Genomic DNA, 25,489 nt, shown 5'->3' with positions numbered 1-25,489 from the left:
CCCAATTAGCTTTATACATAATAATTTTCTGTAGGTGATTATAACTTTGTTTTCAGGGTTTGTACCTAAGTTGGACAAACTTCATTCATTAATATGATTTTTAAAATCTATTTCAAATTTTATTAATAATTCAATCTATATGTTGCAACATGTCTTCTGTAGGTAGTCTAGACATCTGCTATGACTTTTATACCCAGCTCACCATGCACCCAATGTTCTTATTCTTTTGGAACTGTAGTTAATACTCTTGAGATAAGTGGAGAAATACACACAGTTTTAGGATCCATGTCAACTCCCTGATACATTAAGTCAGAAGAGTTTTAAAATTCCTCTTACAAATTATGCCTCAAAAATATGTTTGTCGGAATGAAAATCCTTACATGCTTCAGAGTCTATTAAAGAAATTAGACTAGTGTCTACATTTCCAGAGACATCTTTAAACTAAGCTTGGGAAACAGAAAGCATATAATTTTTGTTTTGTGGTATAGTTTGTTAAATAATATAATAATCATTGATGCAAAGAAATGTATGTGATTAGATGCTGTTCCCAACATTCTGGAAGCACAAGAGATAATCACAAAGGAGATAAGGATCAGCACTGTTTGATTCCTTTAAAGCCTTTTATTCTTTAAGCTAGCTTCTCTCTCTGTAGGTATTTGCTTCTTCCTGTGTGAATGAAAGAACCAAATTCATAAAAGCAGATTGTGAGGGGCCACGGGGTGAAAGTTGGGGGAATACCTTGCACATTTTTGCTGATAGATTTGTGTGTGTTCAACCCTCAAAATGCAGACATCACCATGCTTCAGGGGAGAAAGCTTAGCTATAAATAATCAAATTGATTATTTCAGCAGATCACTTGTATCTGACACTGTGTTTTTCCTTTGTTGATTTTCTTTTCCTTTGGTGAGCAAGTGTATCAGTGTAAGCCTGGTTGTCCAAGAACTTTGGATACTTTGATAAGGGAATGTATCAGTAGAATGTATAAAGTCAGATCTTTAGAATTGTATCCACATTGGTAGCTAACCATTGCAGGCTTGTATTTGGAAAGAAACCCTTCTCAATCTATGACACAAGTGTTTATATTGGAGAGTTCACAGATAAGCCTAGTCCAGGCTGGCCTTTCTTCCACAGCCTTCATGGCGCTGGATAGGAACATAGCATTGCATAATATTTCCTTATCAGTCTATCACAGAAGCCAGCACCTGGTAACGAGACACATCTGCAGGTGGCATTGAAAAGTGTAGATAACATTGCAGGGAAAGAGGAACCTGGATTGATCTATCTGTCTATGAATGTTGCCTGCTTTAGTGAATTAATACGGTGTCCCCAGGAGGACTTGGTTTTACTCAAGGGTGTGAGTCTCTAACACAGGCGTTTTAATGGTTTTACGACTCTGCCTTCCAGACTTGCATTTCAATTATTTTGCCATTGTAATTTCACTCATAATTGCATTCTAACAGAGTCTCTTTAGACAAGCATTTAAATTGTTTTGCCATTCTCATTTCATCGGATAATGGCTTTGTAATATAATTACCACACTAAGTCATAGCAGTGGGATCAAAATCAGAAAAGGAAGACCCATGACCCATGCTTGGTGGTATTTTTGTGTATATGGGTTTGCAAAATAAATTTTTATTTGCTACTAAGCACACACCAGTTTTCTCAAGGAAAACCAGGAACAAAATGTGACCCAGTTTGTGTTTTAATTATTTGTGGGGTTGAGCCTGTCTTTGTGTCTGCCAAACGATTGACTTAGGATAACTAGGGCAAAATGTGTACATTTGCCTGTGTGCACAGATAACATTGTTAATTGGACTGGAAGAAGAGAGAGTAAATATTTATTTATCTAATGAGTTGTTTCTTCAGGGGATAAATGTTTTCCTTTTGAGGTAATTCACCCCCTGTTGCTAAAGTCAATTTTTAAAGCATTTACAGTATGCAAAGTATACCATCACCAGGGGTATAGGAGAAAATGGAGAGTGATAAAGAGAGAGAGAGAAAAAGAGAAAGAGAGAGAATGAGAGAGAATATCCACCCTGAGAAATTAGGGTCTAGAAAAAGGATTAGGCATGTCTGCAGATTCCCAGGACAAGGAAGCAAGCATCTATGGCCGAAAGGAAGACAGGACAAACGTTAAGGGTCGGGATCCTGTGTAAAGGAGTAATAAGAAAATGAGTGTTAGTCCAGAGGTGGTCAGCAAGGCTTGTCCATTTGTATGGAGGAGGTTGGGGAATTGTCCAATGGAAGGAAAGCAGGATACCGGGAAATTGTCAGACTAGAAAACATGCAACGCAGCTTTTAGCAGGAAGGAGAATTCCTATCTTCTGCAGTCTCACTTTGGGGCCTTCGGGAAGGATTGAAATGTCAGGGTGTTATTTTTCTATTGTGAATGAAGTACCAAAGAGTTGGAAGCCATTCCATTTAAGGTGTCAGCGCCAGTGGCCTTCACCAGGGCAACGATGACTCTCTGAAAATAATGCTTAGTCTTATAGCAAAGACTGAAACCAGCCTTGAAGTCTGGAACTTGATTTGCTGGCTGCTGCAAAGGACTTTGTACGAACACGGTGAACAGGGTTAAACATGTAGGGACAGGAGCACAGATCTTAGATTTGCTGCCCTTGCCTTCAGGACAGGCTCCTCTCAGACATCAGCCATACATCCTCCTCACTGCTCTGGCTCAGAGCAAATGCTGCTGAAGGGCTCCTGTAGGGCTGTGACTGCTTAGTTCCTATCCTAAGGCTAGTGAGCAAGCAGGGTAATGAGAAGTGCAGCCATGCCCCAGCTCCAGTCCTTTGACAAAAGAACAAGCATCGTGCTGGCTGCCCTTCCTTGCCCTCCTCATCAGTGGGGCTGACTTCTCACCCATAGTCTTACTACTTCTTACATCCTCCCGGTGAAGCAGAGAACGTCACATGATTAGTTCAACTGCATTCATGTTTAGAGTTCCAAAAATAAGTGGAGCATGGTCATCCACGACTGGTACAGAATTGTTGGAAAGCTCAAAGATGGACTTGATAACTAAGATGGAGACATTTAGTGATTAGACATCCAGTCTGTGGTGCCTTGACTTTTTCAAGGCAAACTGCAATGACGATCCCTAATTGTTATGTTCAGAGGTAAATTTGAGGACATAGGTTTTTAAAAGCATCATTGGAAAAGAACCATGATACTGGAAAATAAGAAGTAAATGGTGTTCAAGAAAATGGAAATGCCCTCCTCCCAAGGATCAGGGAACATCTTAGAAGAGGGAGAGGACAGAATTTAAGAACTGGAGGCAATGGGGAAGAATGGCCTGGGATGCTACCCCCTCAGATGAAGCGTGGCCACGGCCATCATGAATACACAGCAGCCATGGATCAGGCCCTTCACCCTTCCGTCAGAGACAGCGGAGGTGTCCGTGAGATTCACCCCTCCTTGAGGCACTATTGGCTGCTAATGGTTGCTGAAGGAGGGAATAACCAGAGGGAGGCTAATTAGGAGGAAAATGGGGTTTATAGGGAAAGAAGGGGAGGGTAAAAGAAGGCAATGAGGACTAATATAACTATTGCACATTGTATACATGTGTAAGACTGTCAAAAAGAAAGAAAAATTAACATTGAAAGCATTCTATGTATTTGAGGGTGTTACTATGTACGTGTGAACACAGTGCCTGAAGAGTCAGGAAGAGGCTGTCAGATTCCCTGGGACTGAGGTTAACAGACAGTTGCGAGATACCCTAATGTGGGTGCTAGGAACCAAACTTAGGCCCTGTGGAAAAGAAGCCAGTGCTCTCAATCACTGAGCCATCTCTCCAGCCCAGAAAAGTATTTTTTTTAAAAATGGAAGTAGCAAGGACATCCCATTCAAAAGACATTAATTGAGCACCTGCCATGAATGAAGTGCATTGCAAGGTACTTTGAGGAGTATTTTGAGGAACATTTTCTGATCTTTGCCATTTGGGGACTTTTTTCTCCAGTGTAATTTGTAATGAGGTGGATTTTAGTACACTTCTCTCTATGATGGTGAGTATAATACTGTAGTCTCTCAGAGCATAGCATCATTGGGTCTGCCTTTGAGAACTTACAAAAACTCATCTAGACAGTAACATCTGAGCAGGGATTTGAAAGATGATGATGAGCTAGCTCCCTGGGCAGTTAAGAAGAGTGTTGCTCTGGAAAGATAATGTTAGTGAACATGGACCCTGTGAGGCATTCACTGGGAGTTTTGTTTAACTGAGAGGTGGTGGTAGTTCCAGAGCTGACTGAGGTCAAGCTACTGGTGTACTGTGAAAGACCTTAACATCAAGAAAAGGAATTGCTTTTATCCTGAAGCAAGCAAGAATAGACTGTTAGATCACAGCTTTGGGAAGCTACTCCGGCATCAGTATGAGAAGTGAATTAGATGAGAGGCTTAAAAAGTCAGATGGATATGGGAAAATCTACTTTACTGATGTAGGATGATTGACAAGTAAGTTAAACAATTTCATTCCTCAGTTTTGATATCTTTATGTCAGGAGTAAGAACACTAGATCGAACTGGAAGTCTTAAATGAGAAAAATCTCTATATAACTGTTAACAATGGCTTACCCTGTGCCGTTGTTGGTAGGACATGTAAAACCCCATTGTTGCTGTGTAGACTGGGTGTGCAAGCCAATAATGAAGAATGATGCAGAGTGTTCTTCTCTTTCAAGCTTATTCCAAATTTTTGATTCTTTGGAACCTTGGGTGTGCTCTGAAATTTGATTTTTGAGTTGTATACCCTTAAAGTATTTGCTGTATTTGGGGATCCACAGCTGTGCCCCCTGAGGGGATGGTCTCTCTGTTCTCCATGTCTACTTCAGTATCTTTGATGGGCTTTTATCTGTTGTGAATGTGACCTCTGGCTCTGTTCAGCCTCCTGGCTGTCACCTCAATCTTAATTGATTTTAAAATTATTAGCTCATGAAGTACAGCCTGTACGCCTACACTAGCAAAATCTTATTTGGATTCCTTATTGCCAAACAAGAAAATAAGATTAAACTATCTCTCTCCAGTATAGTCCTTGGTCTTATATCCTCCAGCCCTTTGCATTCTCCTGAGGAGAAATGTTTCTGACACCAGAAAAGAGCTAGACCAAAGTAGCCCCGAAGCACTCCTTCATCCAATTGATCTGATAGGACAGAAAGTAGACGAAGCATCAGGCCACATTCTTAAAACATCTGGCGATGTGCAATTGATGCAAAGGCTTTAGAAAGGAGAATGATAATGGCTGCACACCACTGGGGATGTCCTCTATCCCACAGAAGGTCTACTAGGATGCCCTACACTCCACTGTACAACACTGGGAATGTAAACCCTATGGTAGATCCATCTTCAGTTAGGAGTGATCTACTATCTTTCCTCAGCTTAGACTGAGCATTTGGTAAGCCAAAACAAGAGAATCTGGATTCAAAGGCAGCCTGGGCAACATAGACCGTCTCAAAAACAAAAATCAAACCAACCAAACAACAAACTAAACAAAAGAATAGGGTAAGAATATAGATGGCTACTAGAACCCATGTGAGCATGCTTGAGCACCTGGGCTCATGCCCCAGTGCCATCCCATAGAAACAATTAAAAATGGGAAAATTTAACACATCACATAAATAATACACACACACACACACACACACACACACACGGAGAGGGAGGGAGGGAGGGAGGGAGAGAGAGAGAGAGAGAGAGAGAGAGAGAGAGAGAGAGAGAGAGGTCTTACCTAGAGTCATTTGTTTCCTGTGTTCAGGGGCATGGTGGAACTGATGATCGGCCCTGCACAGATGAGGATGGGGACAGCTTCTTTCTTTCTCAGCCTGTTGCCAGAAGCTTCCCAGAATTCAGGGTACGAATGAGCTCTGCTCTTAGTCAGTGATGCCTCCACTTGCAGTGTCTCCTAAGCAATTCCTGGATAATTCAGGGCCCCGGTTTTACCATCTGACATCTCATGAGTGCGCCAGAACTTTGGTTCCCCTCCCTAGGAAGCATTTGAGGGAAGAATTTGGTTGCAGATGAAATGTGTTTCTTAAAAGCCAGAAGGGGGCTAACATACAACCTCAAACATCCTGTGGTTAATTATTAGTTTATGTGGTGTCAAATAATCATAAATGTCACTTGCTGGTGGAAATTTTTGCTAAATTAGGTTTGGGTCAGGTTTTTTTGTTTTTTTTGTTTTTGTTTTTGTTTTTTTTTTTTTTTTTTGGGTGCATGATGGGGGAGGGGGCGTGTGTGATAAATTAAGCTCTTAGAGCCAAAGCTCTTTCGCTAGAACTATGGAAATCAATGGTGATTTACTTACTTTCTAAAGGCCTTGGAAAAGCAAAAGCAAAAAAACGAATAAAAACCCCTTAGGGTGGGGCACAGCTTTGTGAGGTCAGAATTGCCTCCCAGCAGTAGCTAACATGGTACGTTTTTGTTTCCAGAAATGTTCACACAATACAAAACCAACACACAAATAAGAACACACCCTGATTACTCAGCGCAGCTTCTGTGCTACACTTCGCCTCTGTGTCCTCTCTCTCCCAGTGCTGCCATCTGAACCGTGCCTGGTTTCATCCTTTGATGTTCTGTGCTGTGGTGTAAGGAGCTGAATAATTAGATCTGTTGATAAAAGCAAACAGCTAGTGCGTGCGAGCTCCACTCTCCAGCCAGGACGTCACGACACACACGGGAGATGCGTGAAGATCAATGCCAGACATGGTCCAAGTGGGCTAAGAATGCTGGCGCTTTGACTTGTTGGTCCATTATGGTCTCAAATAAGACTAATAACTATGCCTCAGTTAAAAGCCTTACATGAGCAGCTTAATTTTTTCCTATGGTCAGGGAAAAAAAATGACTTAAGAGTTTGGAACTGATACAAAGTAGATTTAAGGCTTCGACATTTTAGCTTCTTTATTCATTGTCTATGGCTGCTCTTTTATCTTCTGGGCTCTCTCCTTGCCATGGAGACTCTCGTCCCCACAGCCTACTTGCCATTTATGTTCTGATATTCCTGGTAGGCAGAAGGACAGGGTCCATATTTTGTCGCATCCTATCCATGGCTAGTTAGTATACAGGCTGCGTGAACTCTTAGGAATAGCCTTAAGCCATTCCTCTCTGTGCTATGTTCCCGACATGCCCACTGTGTTCCTCTCTATTTAGACTCATTACAGCTCTCCAGATACTCTAGCAAAGGGGTAGTTAGAGTTCAGATAAATTTGAACTCTCACCCAGTTAAAGTTAGGACAGAAATAATAGTGGGAATTTTTTTGTCCATAAGACTGTCATGTGTGATATTTGGGACATACTGATACTAAAAAAAAATTCATCGTTTGATCATCTGGCATTCAAATTTCCCTGGGTGGCATTACTACTGCCTGTGTTGGCAAAGGGAGCATAGAGAGACTGGAGCTGACCTTACCGTCTACGAGCCTGGTATTACCATACACCTCACTGATTCCCTCGCCTCACTTTATTGGAGTCACCCCCAATGCCAGAGTTTAGGAATCAGCGCATCGGAATTCGGTATGTGAGTCTTACCACATCTCATTGTACTGTTCTTATTCAAATGTGAATTTTAAAACTCATCTAGACCAGCCATTCTAAGACATAAGAGCCTATGCAAGGCCTGGGAGGGAGGGGATTATTTTGATGTGCAGGCTTGGGTATTGAAGATCTGGGAAATAGCAGTACAGGTGGAGATGCTGGCCTTACCTACCAGCATACAGTAATGAACACAGACAAAGGGAGCTACAAACCATTTCAGGAAAGGTGGGGTTTTCTCTCAGCCAATGTCGACAGCTGAAGGATATACAATTTTGCCCTAATAGATAGTAGCTATATCCTTTCCTTCACAGTGTGGGAAATCTCACACCTCTAACCACATTTACAGGTGCAAATCCTAGCGTGGGTTCCAGTGTGCAGGGCCCGGTGTGACTTGGACTTTGTGGGAATAGCTTCTCAGTGTCAGCGTCATGGTGATACGATTAGAGTAGGATTCCTTCAGATCACGCTGCCCTGCCTATCGAACTCCATGGAAGGTAACGAATTTTCTCTGAGTAATTTTGTTTTCTCGGGAGAACATAGTTAGGTCAGAAATAGGAAGGGTACAACTGTGTCAGACTAGCTGTTTGAAAACTGTATGAATCACGACGCTCACTGGAACAAAACAAAGTCTGGCTGTGAGGGACAACGTCACATAAACACACATGCCCGCCGGGAGGTAGATCACACGTGAGAGGCAGGTGTGGGTAACCAGTGCCCTTCATCCATTTTATTATGTCTATTTCCTGCTTATGTGGTGTGAGAGGAGATGGGCATGAAGTCCTACCCCAAGCTAAGGAGCTCTCGGAAATGGATCCCTTCTGGGAGACAGAGTGGCTTTCAGAGTGTTGCTGTTGGTAGCTCTACCATGTTGAAGAACACACATCCATGAGTACAACGTCAACACAACTGGAAATTAGTGAGTTTAAAAAAAAAAAAGGAGAGGAGTTGGCGGGGAGGGTTTGTGGATTTGGGAGGAGCAGGAAGACAGATGGATACAGTCAAAATCCAGTTCATTGTACAAAATCCTCAAAGAACCAATATTACAGATCTAAAAAGAAAAAGTTGTGATACGGGTAGAAGTTCAGTTAGCAATGTCCATATGAAATCTACCTGTCAGAACAACATTCCTCACACAGGAATGACACCAGCAAGGGTCAGTCCATCTGCTCACCACGTTCCTCATAAGTCTGTGCAAGGCTTTATAGTCCATCAGATGACATGCCAAGACCAGCCAGGGACAAACTCTGAACACAAGTCACAGGAACCAGGACAGACATTCATCCATCTGAGTAAGAATGGATTAAAGAAAGGCCTCAGAAAAGCACAGTATTTGAACTTGGCTTGGATTCTGAGTACAGTGTGGGATACAGAAATGAGGCTAGGGATCCCGGCCCGCAGCAGCTCTCTGCTCCCAAACCCCGTGGGAGAGAGACCTCACCGCCTGATCAGGTGGGCACTCCTGAGGCTGCAGAGTGGAGGAGACCACCAAAACTGCCCACCCCTGCCCACATCCCTGGCCCAAGAGGCAACTGTATAAGGCCTCTGGGTTCCCGTAGGGGAGGGCCCGGGAGCGGCAGGACCCCTTTGCCTGAGACACCGCCGGAACCTGAAGGAAACAGACCGAATAAACAGTTCTCTGCACCCAAATCCCGTGGGAGGGAGAGCTAAACCTTCAGAGAGGCGGACACGCCTGGGAAACCAGAAGAGACTGCACTCTGTGGACATCCAGACGCCAGAGGAAAACACCAAACGCCATCTGGAACCCTGGTGCACGGAGGCTCCCGGAAAGAGCGGCGCAGATCTTCCCGGTTGCTGCCGCCGCGGAGAGGACTTAGGCAGTACCCCACGAGCAAACTTGAGCCTTGGAACCGCAGGTAGGACCAACTTTTCCCCTGCAAGAAACCTGCCTGGTGAACTCAAGACACAGGCCCACAGGAACAGCTGAAGACCTGTAGAGAGGAAAAACTACACGCCCGAAAGCAGAACACTCTGTCCCCATAACTGGCTGAAAGAAAACAGGAAAACAGGTCTACAGCACTCCTGACACACAGGCTTATAGGACAGTCTAGCCACGGTCAGAAATAGCAGAAAAAAGTAACACTAGAGATAATCTGATGGCGAGAGGCAAGCGCAGGAACCCAAGCAACAGAAACCAAGACTACATGGCATCATCAGAGCCCAATTCTCCCACCAAAGCAAACACGGAATATCCAAACACACCAGAAGAGCAAGATCTAGTTTCAAAATCATATTTGATCATGATGCTGGAGGACTTCAAGAAAGACATAAAGAACTCCCTTAGAGAACAAGTAGAAGCCTACAGAGAGGAATCGCAAAAATCCCTGAAAGAATTCCAGGAAAACACAATCAAACAGTTGAAGGAATTAAAAATGGAAATAGAAGCAATCAAGAAAGAACACATGGAAACAACCCTGGACATAGAAAATCAAAAGAAAAGACAAGGAGCTGTAGATACAAGCTTCACCAACAGAATACAAGAGATGGAAGAGAGAATCTCGGGAGCAGAAGATTCCATAGAAATCATTGACTCAACTGTCAAAGATAATGTAAAGCAGAAAAAGCTACTGGTCCAAAACATACAGGAAATCCAGGACTCAATGAGAAGATCAAACCTAAGGATAATAGGTATAGAAGAGAGTGAAGACTCCCAGCTCAAAGGACCAGTAAATATCTTCAACAAAATCATAGAAGAAAACTTCCCTAACCTAAAAAAAGAGATACCCATAGGCATACAAGAAGCCTACAGAACTCCAAATAGATTGGACCAGAAAAGAAACACCTCCCGTCACATAATTGTCAAAACACCAAACGCACAAAATAAAGAAAGAATATTAAAAGCAGTAAGGGAAAAAGGTCAAGTAACATATAAAGGCAGACCTATCAGAATCACACCAGACTTTTCGCCAGAAACTATGAAGGCCAGAAGATCCTGGACAGATGTCATACAGACCCTAAGAGAACACAAATGCCAGCCCAGGTTACTGTATCCTGCAAAACTCTCAATTAACATAGATGGAGAAACCAAGATATTACATGACAAAACCAAATTTACACAATATCTTTCTACAAATCCAGCACTACAAAGGATAATAAATGGTAAAGCCCAACATAAGGAGGCAAGCTATACCCTAGAAGAAGCAAGAAACTAATCATCTTGGCAACAAAACAAAGAGAAGAAAAGCACACAAACATAACCTCACATCCAAATATGAATATAACAGGAAGCAATAATCACTATTCCTTAATATCTCTCAACATCAATGGCCTCAACTCCCCAATAAAAAGACATAGATTAACAAACTGGATACGCAATGAGGACCCTGCATTCTGCTGCCTACAGGAAACACACCTCAGAGACAAAGACAGACACTACCTCAGAGTGAAAGGCTGGAAAACAACTTTCCAAGCAAATGGTCAGAAGAAGCAAGCTGGAGTAGCCATTCTAATATCAAATAAAATCAACTTTCAATTAAAAGTCATCAAAAAAGATAAGGAAGGACACTTCATATTCATCAAAGGAAAAATCCACCAAGATGAACTCTCAATCCTCATCTTCGGTTGGTTTATATACAAGTGTGCAATTTCTAGGCTTGAAAGTAAAATGATGCTATCTGGTGCTGGATAGAGGAGCCTTATTTTTTATTATGGCAGCTTGCTATTTTTGTAACATGGTGATTTGGTTGAACACAATAAAGTACAGTAGTAACTGATCTCCCCTTCTTCCTGGATGAGTGAGCAGATGATTAAATGTTGATGTCAGCATCCTTGAGCATATTCAGATGAGCTTCTGCTTCTGTTGAAAAGGATGCTGTGTTTGATTGTGGTCCGAAGCTTTGAAGCACTACTTAGCATCTCCTTCCTTGGAGGTCTCACTGTTTAAACATAACAGATTTGATAGCTTGTTGGTAAGGTGAGGTCCAGCTTGTCTCCACTAAGTCATCTTCATGTGAATCCGGTGGTTATAGGGTTTTGTTCTAGGGATATTTCATTTTTTTAATAACGGTTTTAGCTGACATTCATGGAGAGAATGAATCCTTAGAACTGTGCCACTAGTGAAAGGAAATCCTGTCTAGAGTATGTTTCTTTACAAAGCTGTGTCACACCATCCTTTGGGCCCTCTGCTGGAAAAGTAGAATCAAGTCTCAAATAATGCCTTTTAAATTGTATCCTCTAGTACAGTACTGTATCATACCTCTGTGGATGTAAAATAGCTTGTACCTGCTTTATGACACGTAGTAGTGACCGTGCTTTATCAGAGCTGTTTTTAATGATGTTGCTCAGAATGTTTTCTTTCCAGATGATGATTGAGAAGCTAATTTAAAAAAAAAATGGTGCCAGGTACCACAAGAGTAACAGAAAAAAAAAAAAGAAAGAAAGAAATGAGGCTAGAGGCAGCAGACAGAGAAAGGGCACACAGGCATGCTGATTGCAGACTCCATATGATATTCTGCCTCCCAGAAGCAATCAACTTCCAATAACTCTTCAGCTAGGGGTAGGACTTCACATCCAGCTCCTCTCATACCACAACTCGGTTGAGGTGGTAAGAGGAGGGGGAACTTGCATACAGGAAAATATGGGCAAGAACTGTGAATATCTAACAATATCTTCCTACGGATGACCCTTAATACATAATAGAGCCTAACAGATAAGTGGTGGCCAGAAATTTTCCATTATATTTGAGATATCAACCACAATGTTCAAAAGAAACCATCCAGGAAGCGTTCAGAAGCCAATACTGAGGCTGCCTAGAGAAACAGCCCTCGAGATGGTTTCTTAATTTGGGTTTCTATTGCTATGAAGAAACACCATGACCAAGACAACTTGTATAAAGGACAAGATTTAATTGGTGCTGGCTTAGTGTTTCAGAAGTTCAGTCCATTATCATCAAGGTAGGAAGCATGGCAGCACCCAGGCAGACACAGTGCTGGAAGAGCTGAGAGAGAGTTCTACATCTTTATCCACAGGCAGCAGCAGGAGTCTGGCTTCTGCAGGATGCCAACAGAAGGTCTCTTCCGCAGTAGGCGGAGCTTAAGCACAGGACCTCAAAGTCCATGCCCCCAGTGACGCACTTCCTCCAACAAAGCCACACCTATTCCAACTAGGCCACACCTCCTAACAGTATCACTCCCTCAGGGCTAAACATTCAAACACACAGAAGTCTACCTATTCAAACACTCCAGGTGGGCATTGAGGAGAAGTCAGGACAGAGGTAAAACAGCCCACAAGATTGGATGACATGTTAAAGGCAAGAGAGCAGAGGACCTTGTGGGGTAGGATGGATCATTAGTCAAGGTTTTTCAGGAAAGAGGGGGGAAAGTCGTCAGATGAGTGGGTTGAAAGGAGGAAAAGCCTCAGCTGCCTGGAAATAAACATAAGAAAGCATAAAGGAAGAAGGAGATGCTTGAGGCTGGTGTGGACTTCCGGTGCGGAAGTGGCAGCAGTGGTGAGAATTCTATGCTGGCGGGGTATGGGAGGTGGGGGGCTGAGAGGGTGGGGGCGGGAGCATGGGGCACACATCAGATTCAATTTCCTCCTCTAAATCCTGCCATATACCCCTCCTTGCTCTCTTTCAAATGCATGGCCTCCAGCTTGCATGCAAGCTTTTAATATCTACCAGGAGGGAGAGGCAGGGGAAACCTCTGCGTTCCAGCCCACCCTAATCTACAGATTGAGTTCCAGGATACCCCAAGGCTACACAGAGAAACCCTGTCAAAAAAAAAAAAAAAGCAAAAACAAACAAACCAAAACAAGAATGGTCTCTTTTCCGTTGTGTGTGTATGCGTGCACGCGTGCGCGCTTGTGTGTGTGTGTGTGTGTGTGTGTGTGTGTGTGTTCCTAAATATAACTTGTTTAATTATAATGTTACTTGTACATATGTTTTCCGAGGAGAAGGAAATAAGTCTGTTTTAAATTTTGTTATAAAGTACTTTGGTATATATTTGCTTTGGTTACCATTTCTAATAATGTAATTATACCAGGGACTGGAATAGCTAAAAAAAAAAAAATCATTCCTCCTCTACAAAGGGAAATTTCCATATTCATATTCATTATCTAGTACTCCTGTGCCTATGATCACACCTAGACTCTGAATAGGAGACCAAGTAACATAACATAATCAGCCGGGCCATTCGCTACTTTCTTCTTTCAGTGGTTTTTCCACATTGAAACAACCAAGTCTGTTACAGGTCATACAGTATTTCATAAAACTGGCAATGTTAACATGTATGTAATTATGTAGCAATTTCACCGTGGCACAGGATTGCCCGGGCCTGGCACATGGAAGAGGAGGTATGACATGAGCTCGTTTATATCATACCTTCAGGACTCCACTATAAAACTCTGAAAATCAATGAGCAAGTTTAGCAGCATCCTGGTTTCCTGAGACTGTTGTAACGAAGTCCCACCCACTAGGTGATTAAGTCAATGAAAACTGTTTTTTCCTAGCTATGGGTGTGTGAGTGCATGCATGCATGTGTGTATGCGTGTGCATGCGAGAGAGAGAGAGAGAGAGAGAGAGAGAGAGAGAGAGGAGTCCAACATCTCTAGAAGTCCCCTTGAGACTCTCTCCTGGCCTCTACTAGCTTCTAATGTCTATTGACATTTCTTAGTTTGTCCAGTCCCTGCCTCTATCCCCACATAACCACCTTTACCCTTATGCCATGACTGCAGTAATGTTCTGCTAGTACAATAGCTTACCTCATCATGGCTACCATGAGGTCTTTGGAAAGATATTATCTTATCAATACAGAATCAAAAATCAATTGTATGACCGTTATATTGTTAAGATTTATTTATTTATTATAAGTACACTGTAGTTGACTTCAGACACACCAGAAGAGGGCATCAGATCTCATAACAGATGGTTGTGAGCCACCATGTGGTTGCTGGGACTTGAACTCAGGACCTCTGGAAGAGCAGTCAGTGCTCTTAACCACTGAGCCATCTCTCCAGCCCCCTTTTTTCCCCCATTATTTTAATGACCTAAAATGAATTAAAATTAAGAAATGATTCTTATTCATAATAGCATCAAAATCAATAAAATTCTTAGGAAAAAATTACATTTGGGGAACTGAAAATGGTTACTGAAATTGAAGCCATAAATAAATAGAAAAGCATTATGTCCCTGGACTGGACAATAATATGGTTCAGGTGGCAGCGGTCTAAAAATTTCAGTTTAATCATTATGAAAATTCCAGCTGTATGCCTTATAGAGATTAACATGCTAACTCTAAAATTTTTGTAGAATTCATATCCTAAAAGTCCTATGGAATTCTAAAATTGTTATTTTTTTTCTTGTTCAAAATTTCAACGAATTATTCCAACATCATCAGTCTAGAAACTGTAAGAGATCCAAGTAAAATGATCAGTGGCATTCTAAGACTTATTTTATCTATGTGTCTGTGTGCCTCTTGTGCACAGGTACCCACAGAGGCCAAAGGCGGGCTTCGGCTCCCCTGGAGTTGGACTTACAAGCTATTGTGAGTCGCCCAGTATGGGTGCTGGGAACTGGACTCAGAGTCCACTAGAAAAGCATCAAGTGCTCTTAACAGCTGAGCCATCTCTTCCTCCCTGATTAGCAACATTTTAATGACTATACAAAATCCATAAAAGAAACAAGAAAGGGTTGGGCTCTTATCACAAGTTCTCCGACTTGAAATTCAAGTCGTTTCTCAGTTCTATTAGATGCAGCCTATGTATCACATCTTCAGAGTAATAAGTCTTCTAAGCCAGTACATTAATGAGATTACTGTAATACCAAAGGTACAAAAAAAATCTTATTGCCATGGTGATGGGAGAGGACACTGTCAGATAATGATGTTCTTAAAACTGAAGCAATGCTCAGACTTTGGCTGTGGTATAAATTGTCCCTTTGAGTGCTTGGTAAATGTTCTAAAACTGTGTCTTAGTTAGGATTTTATGACTGTGAAGACACACCATAAAGGAAAATATTTCACTGGGGCTGGCTTACTGTTTCAGGGGTTTAGCCTATTAGCATCATGGTGGGAAGTGTGGCAGATTGTAGTCAGGTATAATGCTGGAGAAGTTGCTGAGAGTTCTACATCTGGATCTACAGGCAGCAAAAGGAGACTGTGTCTCATACTGGCTATGATTTGAGCATAGAAGACCTAAAAGCCCGCCCCTACAATGACATACTTCCTACTACAAGGCCACACCTACTCCAACATGGCCACATTTCCTAATAGTGTCACTCCCTATGGGGCAAACATTCAAACACATGAGTCTATGGAGGGCATTCCTATGCAATCCACCACATGCTGTCACTATTCTAATAATTGTGAGTGATGTCACAAGTAATTGACTTTAGTGTCAAGAACCAAGGCTTCCTCAAGGAGTGGTTTCTCACATCTGGGCAGATGGAGAAGCAGAGAAAAGGGGTGCTGATGTTTATTTCTTGTCTCTTTTTTCCCCTTTTATATGATCAGAAGTAGAAAAACATTATGTTCATGGAATGGAAGAAATAGTGCAGATTATAATTCAGTTTAATCATTTTGACAACTCCAACTGGATTCCTTATGGAGATGAACATGTTAACTCTAATTGTTTTTAGAATTTCTATCCCATGGGCCAGTGCTTTCCCTGTTTAGGGTGTGTCTTCCCTCGTGCCCTACCCACCTATCTCAGAAAACAGGAGCCCACAACTACATCCAATGGGTGCTTCCTGGTCTATCTAACAAGGACGATTCAGGGACACACTGTGTATCTCCCATATATGACCTCTTTTCATCAGACATGGGGACGGTCTTACCCATCTCAGTACCAAGTCAAAGTTAAAACTGTTTTCTTCCCTAAAGTATTCAAGTCACAGGAGAATGACTTTTTTCCCCTCCATCTTTATTAACTTGGATATTTCTTATTTACATTTCAACTGTTATTCCCTTTCCTGGTTTCCAGGCCAACATCCCCCTAACCCCTCCCCTTCTATATGGGTGTTCCCCTCCCCATCCTCCCCCCATTACCGCCCTCCCCCCAACAATCACATTCACTGGGGGTTCAGTCTTGGTGGGACCAAGGGCTTCCCCTTCCACTGGTGCTCTTACTAGGCTGAGAATGACTTTTTAAAGTGCCATGTCTCCTTCAAGTGACTTGTCTAGACGTACAAAGAGTCATTTTACTCCAACTCCTTTATACTTTTTAGAAATTCATTGGGAAACTGCCTTGTTTCAAATGGTCTCAAGACCAAGAGTGGTGAAAGTTAGGGTTGTTGCTCGAGTGGGGAAGACTTTACAATATGCACAATAGAAAAATAAGGATAACTTAAACAAGGGAGGAGAAGCCAGTCAGATTTGAGTTATGTGTCTTGATTTTAGCATAGGGACCCTACCATCAAACACTGGGAAGTTCACTTTTGTGAACTGAGTTCTTGACTTCATGATATGCTACATTTCACTCTGTGACCATAGCAAGTGTCTTAGGGTTTCTATTGCTTCAATAAAACACCATGACCAAAAGAAAATTAGGGAGGAAAGGGTTTACACTAAAATATACTGCTCATCATCAAAGGAAACCAGGACAGGAACTGAAGCAGGGCAGGCACTGATACAGAGGTCATGGAGAGGAGAAGTGGGAACTTAAGGGTTCTTTGGAAAGTTGGTTATGTCAGATGGTGTTTTGCTAGGGCAAACAGGTGAAGGAGTGTTTTCCTGAAGCAGACACAGGTGAAAGGTAAAGTTCTGGTAAAGCAAGTATGTGAAAGGGCACGTGATGAAGGGTTCTTCGCTAACAACATGCATATATTGGTCCACCTTGCATTGCATAACTGAGCTTCATTTGTCTGGACACCATGGACAGGAAGGCACCAAAGGACTCTGGTGATATGTTTGTTATGTTGTGGCTTCTTGCTGCTTCTGAGGACTCAGGCAGATTGGCAGAGTGACTTTAGCTGATACAGACTCACATGGAGTTTTGCTAAGACAGGTTCATCTGCTGAGGCAAGGTATGTGGTGAGGCAAGACCCATGGAGGGCCCATTGGTTTCCTGTCTCCACGGATCTTCACTTCACTGAGACCCGCACAGCGGAGAACGTCTCTTGGTGTCCCTACTGTTCCAAATCCCTCCTGCTGACTCTGCCGATGTGGCTGAGGCCTGGCTGTTCCTGCTAACTAGTGCCACCACTGCTGCTATCCCGACCGTCATTACTGAACTGGACGGCTGGTGTATCCGTGCCAGGTTTGCAAATGGACCTATCTGCTGCTGTTGAACTGTGAACTGAACTGCTGATTTCCTGATAATATAGATGGGATTTACTCCAAAGAACCATTTCTAAAAAGGTCCACTCTCCCCTCCCCTCACACCTTGCTAGAAGCATTTAAGAACCATTGTTAAAAGCAGGCTTTGAAAAGAGTAAAGGTGTGCTTTGTACTGGCTTGCTCAATGTGGCTTGCTCAATCTGCTTTCTTATAGAACGCAGGACCACCATCCCAGGGATAGCACAACCTACAGTGGACTAGGCCCTTCACTATCAATCACTAATTAAGAAAATGCCCTACAGACTTGCCTATAACCCAATCTTATGGAGGCATTTTCTTCATTGAGAGTCCCTCCTCTCAGATGACTTTAGCTTGTGTCAAGTTGACATAAAACTATCAGCACAGCAGAGTTTAGCTTTAATTTTATCTACAAAATGACTAGTTTGTCTGTTTCACATGTCCTTTCCATCTCTGTATTTTCCCTGGCTCTGTGCTTTGATGGTCTTGGGTGTGACTGATATGTATGTACGTGGGGTGAGCCACCCAGCTGCCATGATTCTCTTGAGTTGCATGTGTGTATTCAAAACTTTTGTAAGAGTTGAAGGTGGGCAGCACTGGCCTATCCTAACAGATGGGGAGAGCCAGGTTAATAATAGCAACAAATGCTCGTCCAAATTTTACTGATTGCCAGTTACAGGTCTACACATACAGGTCACTTTTCCTCAGAATAACTCTTTAATAGTTACTCTCTATCCCTGTGATAAAACACCATGACCAAAGCAACTTATAGAAGGAAGCTTATTTATTTGGGGTTTACAATACCAAGGCTAGAGTCCATGATGTCAGAGGCAGTAGACACTGACTGGAATATCAGCTGAGAGCTTTTATCTTAAACAGCAAGCAGGAAACAATGTGCGTGATGTATGCCTCTGATACCTCAAACCTGCCCCTAGTACACACCTTCTCTGATAAAGCCATACCTCCAGTCCTTCCGAAACAGTTCCGTCAACTAGGGATTAAGTATTTTAATGCCTGAGATCTATAGGAGACATCTCACTGAAGTGACCACAGACACTATGATGAAGATGCTGTTATAGTTCTTGTTTTAAAATAAGAAGAGCAGAGAAGACACTTTGCCTGAAGTCTCATGGCTAAGTCCGATGCTGGATAAAGATCCAGAACACATGGGTGATGGTGAAGAAACTTCAGATCCAGGAACCAGAGTCCTCTTCTTCTTTTGGCCTGGTTTGTGCTTCTGATGGTTGAATTCGGAGCTCTGCGTATGCTGAGAAGTATTCAACCACTAAACTATACCCCGCCCCCAGCCTTCCTCCTGCCCATTGCTCTTAATTTTAGTTTGAGCCGGAGCGTTCGTTCGCTAAACTGCTCAGCTGTTCTCAAACTTGCTGTGTAGTCCAAGATGGCCTTTAACTTCCAATGCCCTGCCTCAGCCTCCAGAGTAGCTGGAATTCGAAGCCTGTGCTCCTCTACCGGCTCTTAAGTCTGTACCAGCTGTGTTACACTTAAGCTTTCTTTTTATGATGCCAACCTGGAGGAGACACTTGATCCCACAGAGAACTTAGTATGTGGGGGCATCTGAATGGCTTCTATGTCAGGAGAGATTCATGGTAGAGTCACATAGGGTGGCCAGACCCTCACAGTCTAAGTGGATTATGTTCTCTCTCACTGATTTCCCCTTGCAAGAATACCCATCCCCTGTAAGTCATGGTTAGGGTATGGCAGTGATTCCCAAGTTTCCTAAGTGAGCCCATCCTGTGAGTCCCTCCCCCTCTCTGGTCTTCAGGACTTGACCTCTTATGGTCTAACTTGACAGTCTGAATTACGGTCTAATTTCACAGTCTGAGTTTGAATTGACTTAGCCCCTTGGCGGCACAACTCCAGGAACTGCCCAACCCTGACCATCACTCTGTCCCCATCTTGCATATAGGTCAGACAAGGATATGAGGAGCTTCTCTCCCATTCTAAACACACACACACACACACACACACACACACACACACACACACACACACAAAGCAGGCTGAAGGAAATGATATTCCCACAAAATTTTAGAAACACTTATATGAGATCCATTTAACTAAGGGTAACTAAATGGGAAACATTATTGGATCAGATGTGACAGAGAGCAGAGGAGCAGTGGTGACCGTGGACCAGATATTCGGAGGTCTCATCTGAAAGTCTGTTGAAGGAGTCAGCGAGCAAATTCAACACTGTGCTCTTTCCTTTGGCTTCTCTTGCCCCACTTGTTTCTCCTGTGCAATGACCTGAGGCCAAGAGCTCTTCCTCTTTTGGTCAGTTCTTACCTCTCTGGCTCCTGTGACATTCTGATATGTACTGAGCGTCACAAAGTTCAGAGAACAAAAGTTCTCATATTCACATTTCTCCTATGCTATAAAACAAACTCCCTTTTCTGTAATGTGCAGGGGGCTTAGTAATTCTAAACTAATGGTCCAGCAAAGCTCCAATAATGGACTTGACCTTGATGGGAAGTCCTCCTGCACTGTCCCACACAGCCCTGTCCTGCCCTGCCCTGCCCTGCCCTGCCCTGCCCTGCTCTCTAAGTCTGCCATCTAAAGACCGTTGCTTCATTATCCTTTGGGAACTAGCACTGGTCCTGATGAGTTCACCTGGTGCTAACGTGTGTGTTGTGAGTACATACAGACTTCCCCTTGCTTTTCACTCTTTACTAATGAACTTTTTAAAAAGTACTGCTGACGCAGCTAGGTCCCTATGCCAGGCATTTCCTCTAAAAATGAAAGAAAACATAGCACAATAAAGGCATGAGTATAATAGAAGAGACCTCTGAATGTGTGGCAGAGATGACGTAATCTAAGAGCATAGGATATGGTTAGCCGTTGAGTAATGCTGGTTAGGAGCTTTTTTAGAAGCATCCCAATCCCCAGAGTCACCATGGTGATATAATAGATGACTTCCAGTTTACTGATGTGACAAGCCTGGCTCAGACCTGTGTGACTGACTTAGCATGTGACCATGGTGTCATATTCATAAGAACCCTTTAGCTGTGGAGGGCAAGATGAAAACCCAGGAATCAAGGGCATCAAAATGGTTTATAAAAGCATTTTTTATCTTAGGCTTGTCAGTTGGGATTTTGTTTCTGAAGCTGAGAGAAGAGTTGGACCAGAGAAGATAGAATAAAACCAATATATTCCTCATTAGTACCACAGGATTTCACCCACCACACCAAGCCACTGTCGGACCCGTCAAGGTGTGGGTAAATCCCGTGTCAACCGAATACTGACGATGACAATAAGGTTCATAATGGTCCATGAAGCATTTAAGAAAGCTGATACTGGATAGGAAAACCATGCTGATGACCAAGACACACAATATGCATGTGTAAAATTCTCATTAATTTCAATTAATTCAATAAAGAGAAAAAATTCTAGTAGAACAGTAGTATTGGGTTAGTGAAGAAATAGCAGGATCAGTTGGAAAGAAGTAATTTTCCAAGAGGGTCATGAATGTAGCCTGCAGACCTGGGTGACACCATAAGAAATTAAACTAAGCAAAAGGGTATTGCTTCAAAACAAACAACAGCGATAGCATCAAACAAACCTTGGTCCACAAAAATGTTGATGCCACACCTAGATATGACCTTGGCCCCGGTTTATGAAACCTCTTGGTCCCTGGCATTTATGCTAGGAGAAGAGAATTAATCATGCAAGCGCGTGGCAGTTCCATAATGTGCTTGCTCTCCTCAAATGGGATGTGTGTGGCTTGGATGGAGTGAATGCGAGAGAGGGGCACTGTGTTATCCTTGCCAAGGCTCAGGCACAAAGGTTATTGCAGACTAGGGAATTAGGAACCTTCTGTGAAGAACGAGATAGTTCAATAGATACTTTAAGTTTAGAGCCTTCTATAGTTTCTGACACATATTTTTTTCTTTATTATAATCCTTTCTTAAATGTAAAATACTCCAGGCATAGTGATTAGTGATACATAACCTTTATTCCCAGAACTTGAAAGACAGAAATAGGCAGGTCTCTGTGAGTTTAAGGCCAATCTTGTCTAGATGAAGCGTTCTAGACTAATCAGGGCTACATAGCAAGACTCCTGTCTCACAACGAAAACAAAATACCCTGAGTTTGCCCCGGGACTTCGTATCTCTATCTATACCCATACCTTGCTACATTCCTCAGATTTCATCAGAGAATTAGTGTAAGTGCCCTGCTCAGCCAAAAATGGGACATCCATAACACATCCTCACAAAGGCTGGGGGAGATTGTAAAAGCTAGATATCAGGGGAAACCTGAGCAAAGCAGTGTCTTCCAGACATGACAGGACTGCTGTATTCATGAGTTTGTGGTGCCTGCGGCTGCCTGCACGAGACCTGCAAGTCAAGCCAGTCAACCCTCTAACGCAGAGTAGATTTCATGAACCCTCTCCCCTCACTGAGAAGCTATGGACAGTCGATGGCTTTGGGAAACAGGAGAGTTGTTTTTCTTTAAGGGCATGGTCCTTGGTAGGTTGACCATGCTCCAATAGATGTCTTTATGCCTAGGAGTATTAGGGCATGACAAATTGTACTTGATAGGTTATTTTACAGAAAAGACGATATGAAAACATGGGGGGGGGAGGGTTAAAGAGATGAAGGGAAATGAGGAGGAGTTGGAATTGATATCAAAATACATTGCATGAAATTATCAAATGATATAGCACTAACATAACATTAAAAAATACAATAATACTAGTGTTGAAAATGTAAAACACTGATTTTAGCTCATGAGCTTTCCCTACACATAGTTTGAAAGCCTCTTATGGCCCAGTTCACTCTTTTACTAGCTAGAATGGTTCTAGCCTTGATGAACTGGAGTCCCGTTGGTCATCCGATGTAACCCATGGCTGGAAGGAGACATAAGGTGCATCTTTCATCCTTTCCGGCCAGGCAACAAAATGCTAATACCCTAGTTACTGTTATTAAAGGTGTTTGGTTCAGTATCAAGAGTCATGTGGCTTCTGCCAACCATCCACTAAACAATCAGGCCAACTTAGCTTTCAAGGAACCTCTCTTAGAGCCCTTGCAGTTCTTAGGGTGGGGAAAGAAGGCCAAGGGCTGCAGTGGGAGACAGAATAATTCTATGGGAACTGGATGGTCCAAAGGAACATCCCCTCCCCAATGACACTGGCCTCATTTTTAAGTCACCAGGTTTCAGTTTTGCCCTTGTGGGTACAATGGGGGGTGGGGAGAGAATGAGTGTTTGATGCCCTCTGAAGGCTAGAATTTGCCAACCACAATAGGAAAGAATATAAGATATAAAGTTCGTATTGCCAAATGGCCCAGATTAAGTCTCATTTGATTAAAAAAGAACTTGGAGCCAGGCATGGTTGTTCACACCTCTAATCCCAGCACTGGGTGGCAGAGGCAGGAGGATAGGGAGTTGGAGGCTGGTTCTGGCTGCCTCTCCAGACCCTATGTTGACAATTTAATAAGTAAATAAGGGACACCTCCTTTAAAGTAGCACTATGTACACAGGTTTAATTTAAAAGTAAATTGGACACTGCATTCAATAGAGAATAGACACTAGTGACCTTCACTGTTGTTTAATGACTCTGTCCAGTAGAGTGACGGCTAGCTCAAACATTTCCCCAATCGCAGACAACTTGTTTTCTGATGGGATGTGCTCAGCACCAGTCTGAAGGAGGAGAACTGTAGAAAAATAATTCAAAATGTCTTTCAGATGGCTAGAGAATTAAAATGTAAGAGATAGAAAGTTTTAAAAATCACCATTTCCAACAGCTGAAACTAAGTTTTGAAATAAGGCAGCCCTGTCCACTGAGGATGCCAACCCCACAGCACTCCACAAGGCATCTCTCCTTGTGGACACAGCAGGTTGTGGGTGGGACTTTCCAGGACAATACCTACAGGTAACATTTACACGCCAACCTCAGGCTACTCAGACTTACAAATGCATGTCAACCTCCAAGAATATGTGTCCCACTCAAGAAGGTGGAGGTTGCATTACCTTCTGTGACCTTGTCCAGAAAGCTCCAGGCTGGGTACCACTTCTGCTACACTTCACTTACACTCAAGGAACTGTCAGTCAGGATCAAAGAGAGGGGAAGCAGCATGGAGCGTACCTCTAAACACAGATGACACAAAGTTCACAGCAGTGTCATGTAGTCACTGAGCATGAATATAGAAGGCTTCTCTATTCTCTTCCATGCAATGGCAAATGGATTTTCTTTCTTTAACCCTTTTTCAGAGTTCTGTGTTTCCAAAAGATTATTTCTACCACTGGGGATTTTATATTAGTGGTCCCAAGTCTTTTGGATTTTATAACTTTCTAAATGAGAATTTGACATAAGAAGGTGTCTAATTGGCTAAAGAACTGAAAATTAGCTTTACTCGTTAGTGCACACTCTACTCTTTCTGCTTCTGTCAGTGCATAAGATAGAAACCATGTTTACTCTCTTGCTCTCTTACCCTCTTCCCCCTTTGTCCCTTTTCTCTCCATTCCCCTTCCCCTTCTCTCCATGTGCTCATGGCTAGTGCCTCTACTCTGCTCTACTCCTCTTCTCTTCTCTTCTCTTCTCTTCTCTTCTCTTCTCTTCTCTTCTCTTCTCTTCTTTTCTCCTCTCTCTCTCTCTCTCTGCCCTACCACCCTCTTAACTCCCCTCCCCATACCCTGAATAAACTCTGTTCTATACTATAAAAAAAAGAAACCATGTTTACATAAATCAAGAGGGAGAAAAGACCCTTAGAGCAAAAGACCTCCTTCCAAATGGAGCAACTTATTCTCCAAAAGAACCACATCACTGTTCTTGTCTTTGTCATTTCCCTGTGGGCTGCTGGGAACTTTTCTGCAATGTCTCTTATATACGTGTACATTTGGGAATCACTTCTCCAGGAAAAAAAGTCCTAAGTGTGTAATTTATAACACTCTCTCAAGACACTCAATATTTTATAGTCAGAATTTGATTTTTGCATTATCCCTGTCAAATGCTTAGCTATGATAAGAAGGATTACTGGTGGAGCCAAACCTTCAGTGATGCCATTTCTCCTGGTTTCCTCCCAGAGGTGGGAGATAAGTCCCTACTGATGAAGACACCATGTACCTCAGATACAGGCCCTACAGAATCCAAGCTGCACCCTGCCTGAGGACTAGCCTTCATGGTACCAGAAGGTATCACAAAGCTTCCAAAGGAAGGAATTAACCAACGGTACTACCCAGCCACAACAGCTGTGAACCACAACAAAACCTGTGTGGCACCATACAGCAGTAGGGTACACATCCCTTACCCCTAACCAACAGCTCTGGTGCTTTGAGATGGAGGAGTCCTTGTCTGATGTTTTAGGATTAGTGATGGAATAAATCTCAGGTATCAAGAAATGCTGGCTTGAACTCACCTCATTTTCACCTGCCAGGAGTGGGTTACACACTGGGCATCTACATACTCACTGGTCTGGACTGACAATCTCGCTGCCTGCCAATCTAGGAGGAGTTAAGGGAGAGTAGTTGATGAATAAGACCAAAACACATTGTATAAAGGCCTAAGCTTTTTAAAGGTTACATCAGAGCACCACAATGGTTATATGTTTGTTTGTTTGTTGTAACACATAACAAGTGCTGTGAATTCTTCTGGTTATTTTGATGCCTACCACATAACTCTAAAACGAAGGCAAAATGAAGACAAAATGAACAAAAAAAAAGTCGTAGATAATTTCCCAGGAATGGATCTTGGATGGTTTGTATGATTTATTT

General features: G+C 42.7%; 1 protein-coding gene across 1 annotated transcript in view; it reads left to right on the top strand.

Moving 5' to 3' along the window:
* Positions 1 to 25,489, top strand: part of Sv2c (synaptic vesicle glycoprotein 2c) — a 195,538-nt gene that overhangs the window by 50,259 nt on the left and 119,790 nt on the right. The gene's annotated exons all lie outside the window — the stretch shown is intronic.

The sequence above is a fragment of the Rattus norvegicus genome, chromosome 2 (assembly GCF_036323735.1).
Source record: "Rattus norvegicus strain BN/NHsdMcwi chromosome 2, GRCr8, whole genome shotgun sequence".
Lineage (NCBI taxonomy): Eukaryota > Metazoa > Chordata > Mammalia > Rodentia > Muridae > Rattus > Rattus norvegicus.
Note: the sequence above shows the minus strand (reverse complement) of the source record. Positions and strands in the feature narration are given on the sequence as shown.